Source organism: Babylonia areolata, chromosome 23 (assembly GCF_041734735.1).
Source record: "Babylonia areolata isolate BAREFJ2019XMU chromosome 23, ASM4173473v1, whole genome shotgun sequence".
In the NCBI taxonomy this organism is placed as follows: domain Eukaryota; kingdom Metazoa; phylum Mollusca; class Gastropoda; order Neogastropoda; family Buccinidae; genus Babylonia; species Babylonia areolata.
The window spans coordinates 31377816-31382815 of record NC_134898.1 but is presented as its reverse complement, the minus strand read 5'-3'; positions in this window follow the sequence as shown (position 1 = coordinate 31382815).

The window sequence follows — 5000 nt, the reverse complement described above, 5'->3', positions numbered from 1 at the left end:
TGTAGTTCTATAGATAGATGTCCTGTGCGTCTGTGGATAGAGGTCCTGTAGTTCTATAGATAGATGTCCTGTGCGTCTGTGGATAGAGGTCCTGTAGTTCTATAGATAGTTCTGTTCTACGGATAGAGGTCCTGTACTTCTGTTCTATTGATAGAGGTCCTGTACTTCCTTACTACAGACGTCCTGTAGTTCTATAGATAGTTCTGTTCTACGGATAGAGGTCCTGTACTTCTGTACCACAGACAGAGGCCATGTATTTCTGTTCTACAGACAGAGGTCCTGTATTTCTGTTCTGTAGAGTCCTGTAGTTCTATAGATGGATGTCCCGTACTTCCGTTCTAAAGATAGATGTCCTGCATTTCTACAGATAGGGGTCATGTAGTTCTATAGATAGATGTCCTGTACTTCTGTTCTATGGATAGAGGTCCTTTACTTCTGTTCTATGGATAGAGGTCCTGTACTTCTCTGTTCTGTAGAAGGACGTCCTGCATTTCTACAGATAATGGTCATGTACTTTCTATACAGTAAGAGTTCATGTACGTCTGCTCTGCTGAATACAAGGTAGGTCGCTGACCTCTGCCACACATTATCCACTTCTCACCTGTGTCCTTTGCTGTGTCCACTCCCCCTGGAATCCTGGAAGTGTCTGTCGATCAACTGTCTTGAAGAGACCTCTCTTAGTGCCCAACCTTCTCCTGTTGCCCACTCCATTCTACAAAGAAAGAGTAGAAAAAAAAAGAAGAAGAAAGAAATCCCATATAACCTCGTTAAAGTAACCTACCACGTGCTTGTCTTCGGAAGTCTGGACCACGAAGACAGTGAGGGAGGGAGAAGGAAGAGGTAGGGGTTGGATGGTGAACTTGATCAGATATTGCACTGTGTTGTACTCTGCTGACTGTACTATATAGTGTACTGTGCTGTATTATATTGTACTGGGTGGGCACAATAACCGAGTGGTTAAAGCGTTGGACTTTCAATCTGAGGGTCCCGGGTTCGAATCTCGGTAACGGCGCCTGGTGGGTAAAGGGTGGAGATTTTTCCGATCTCCCAGATCAACATATGCGTGCAGACACGCTTGTGCCTGAACCCCAGTTTGCGTGTAAACGCAAGCAGAAGATCAAATACGCACGTAAAAGATCCTTTAATCCATGTCAACGTTCGGTGGGTTATGGAAACAATGACATACCCAGCATGCACACCCCCGAAAACGGAGTATGGCTGCCTTCATGGCGGGGTAAAAACGGTCATACACGTAAAATCCCACTCGTGTACGTACGAGCGACCGTGGGGGCTGCGGTCCACGAACGAAGAAGAAGTATTGTACAATACTGCACTGTACTGTACTGTGCTGTACTGTACTGTACTGTACTGTACTGTACTGTACTATACTATACTGTACTTATGAATTTAGACATCAAGCACAGTGTGGGAGGGGAGGGGGAGGGGGGCAGGTGTTAGGGGCTGGGATACTAAATCTGATCATAAAATATATTGTATTGCATTGCACTGAATGCATTGTATTGTATATTATTGCATTGCATTTTGTAGTGCATAGCATCGCATCGTACAGTCTCGTATCGCATCGTGTCGTGTCGTGTCATGTCGTATCGTGTTGTGTCGTATCGCATCGTATCGCATCGCATCGCATCGCATCGCATCGTATTGCATCGCATCGAATCGCATCGCACCGTACCATATCGTATGGCACTGCATTTTATCGTATCGTATCGTATCGCATCGTATCGTATCTTAACGTATCGCATCGCACCGCACCGTATCATATCGTATGACATTGAATTTTTTCGTATCGTATCGCATTGCATCACTTGTATTTGTCGCAACGAGATTTCTCTGTGTGTGAAAGTCGGGCTGCAAGCAGCTCTTGCCATGTGATCGGCGGGGGAGAGAGAGCGTGTCACCACCTCCACCACCACCACACGAGGTAACTGACTTGATTGACTTGACTGACAGGTTATTCAACCGAACTTGAAACTGACAGCATTGTGCTCAGTGTTGACTGTCGTGAGGCTTAGAGCGTCACTTTCACTTTGTCGCGGTCACATCAACACCCTCAGGAAGCGATTGACCCTGATTATGGTCCTGGTCGAAAACACTGACAATTTTTTTTTTTTTCTGGTGAGGTGGGGGAGAGGGGTGGTGGAGGAGAGGGAGGGAAGAGGGGTGTTGGTGGGAGTGGGTGTGGGAGGAGGAGGGAGAAGGGGTTGTTGGGGGAGTGGATGTGGGAGGAGGGAGAAGGGGTTGTTGGGGGGAGTGGGTGTGGGAGGAGGAGGGTGAAGGGGCTGTTGGGGGGGAGTGGGTGTGGGAGGAGGAGGGAGAAGGGGTTGTTGGGGGGGAGTGGGTGTGGGAGGAGGAGGGTGAAGGGGTTGTTGGGGGGAGTGTGTGAGGGAGGAGGGAGAAGGGGTTGTTGGGGGGGAGTGGGTGTGGGAGGAGGAGGGAGAAGGGGTTGTTGGGGGGGAGTGGGTGTGGGAGGAGGGTGAAGGGGTTGTTGGGGGGAGTGGGTGTGGGAGGAGGGAGAGGGGGTTGTTGGGGGGAGTGGGTGTGGGAGGAGGAGGGAGAAGGGGTTGTTGGGGGGAGTGGGTGTGAGAGGAGGAGGGAGAAGGGGTTGTTGGGGGGGGAGTGGGTGTGGGAGGAGGAGGGAGAAGGGGTTGTTGGGGGAGTGGGTGTGGGAGGAGAGAGAAGGGGTTGTTGGGGGGAGTGGGTGTGGGGGGAGGAGGGAGAAGGGTTTGTTGGGGGAGTGGGTGTGGGAGGAGGGAGAAGGAGTTATTGGGGGGGGGGGGAGTGGGTGTGGGAGGAGGAGGGAGAAGGGGGTTGTTGGGGGGGGGAGTGGGTGTGGGAGGAGGAGGGTGAAGGGGTTGTTGGGGGGAGTGTGTGAGGGAGGAGGGAGAAGGGGTTGTTGGGGGGGAGTGGGTGTGGGAGGAGGAGGGAGAAGGGGTTGTTGGGGGGGAGTGGGTGTGGGAGGAGGGAGAAGGGTTTGTTGGGGGAGTGGGTGTGGGAGGAGGGAGAAGGGGTTGTTGGGGGAGTGGGTGTGGGAGGAGGGAGAAGGGGTTGTTGGGGGGAGTGGGTGTGGGAGGAGGAGGGAGAAGGGGTTGTTGGGGGAGTGGGTGTGGGAGGAGGAGGGAGAAGGGGTTGTTGGGGTAGTGGGTGTGGGTGGAGGGAGAAGGGGTTGTTAGGGGGAGTGGGTGTGGGAGGAGGGAGAAGGGGTTGTTGGGAGGGGGGGAGTGGGTGTGGGAGGAGGAGGGAGAAGGGGTTGTTGGGGGGGGGAGTGGGTGTGGGATGAGGAGGGTGAAGGGGTTGTTGGGGGGAGTGGGTGTGGGAGGAGGGAGAAGGGGTTGTTGGGGGGGAGTGGGTGTGGGAGGAGGGTGAAGGGGTTGTTGGGGGGGAGTGGGTGTGGGAGGAGGAGGGAGAAGGGGTTGTTGGGGGGAGTGGGTGTGGGAGGAGGAGGGAGGAGGGGTTGTTGGGGGAGTGAGTGTGGGAGGAGGAGGGAGAAGGGGTTGTTGGGGGAGTGGGTGTGGGAGGAGGAGGGAGAAGGGGTTGTTGGGGTAGTGGGTGTGGGTGGAGTGAGAAGGGGTTGTTAGGGGGAGTGGGTGTGGGAGGAGGGAGAAGGGGTTGTTGGGGGTGAGTGGGTGTGGGAGGAGGGAGAAGGGGTTGTTGGGGGGGAGTGGGTGTGGGAGGAGGAGGGAGAAGGGGTTGTTGGGGGAGTGGGTGTGGGAGGAGAGAGAAGGGGTTGTTGGGGGGAGTGGGTGTGGGGGGAGGAGGGAGAAGGGTTTGTTGGGGAGTGGGTGTGGGAGGAGGGAGAAGGAGTTGTTGGGGGGGGGGAGTGGGTGTGGGAGGAGGAGGGAGAAGGGGTTGTTGGGGGAGTGGGTGTGGGAGGAGGGAGAAGGGGTTGTTGGGAGGGGGGGAGTGGGTGTGGGATGAGGAGGGTGAAGGGGTTGTTGGGGGGAGTGGGTGTGGGAGGAGGGAGAAGGGGTTGTTGGGGGGAGTGGGTGTGGGAGGAGGGTGAAGGGGTTGTTGGGGGGAGTGGGTGTGGGAGGAGGAGGGTGAAGGGGTTGTTGGGGGAGTGTGTGAGGGAGGAGGGAGAAGGGGTTGTTGGGGGGGAGTGGGTGTGGGAGGAGGAGGGTGAAGGGGTTGTTGGGGGAAGTGGGTGTGGGAGGAGGGAGAAGGGGTTGTTGGGGGGGAGTGGGTGTGGGAGGAGGAGGGAGAAGGGGTTGTTTGGGGGGAGTGGGTGTGAGAGGAGGAGGGAGAAGGGGTTGTTGGGGGGGGAGTGGGTGTGGGAGGAGGAGGGAGAAGGGGTTGTTGGGGGAGTGGGTGTGGGAGGAGAGAGAAGGGGTTGTTGGGGGAGTGGGTGTGGGGGGAGGAGGGAGAAGGGTTTGTTGGGGGAGTGGGTGTGGGAGGAGGGAGAAGGGGTTGTTGGGGGAAGTGGGTGTGGGAGGAGGGAGAAGGGGTTGTTGGGGGGGAGTGGGTGTGGGAGGAGGAGGGAGAAGGGGTTGTTTGGGGGGAGTGGGTGTGAGAGGAGGAGGGAGAAGGGGTTGTTGGGGGGGGAGTGGGTGTGGGAGGAGGAGGGAGAAGGGGTTGTTGGGGGAGTGGGTGTGGGAGGAGAGAGAAGGGGTTGTTGGGGGGAGTGGGTGTGGGGGGAGGAGGGAGAAGGGTTTGTTGGGGGAGTGGGTGTGGGAGGAGGGAGAAGGGGTTGTTGGGGGAATGGGTGTGGGAGGAGGGAGAAGGGGTTGTTGGGGTAGTGGGTGTGGGAGGAGGGAGAAGGGGTTGTTGGGGGGGAGTGGGTGTGGGAGGAGGAGGGAGAAGGGGTTGTTGGGGGGGAGTGGGTGTGGGTGGAGGGAGAAGGGGTTGTTGGGGGGAGTGGGTGTGGGAGGAGGGAGAAGGGGTTGTTGGGGGGGAGTGGGTGTGGGAGGAGGAGGGAGAAGGGGTTGTTGGGGGGGAGTGGGTGTGGGTGGAGGGAGAAGGGGTTGTTAGGGGGAGTGGGTGTG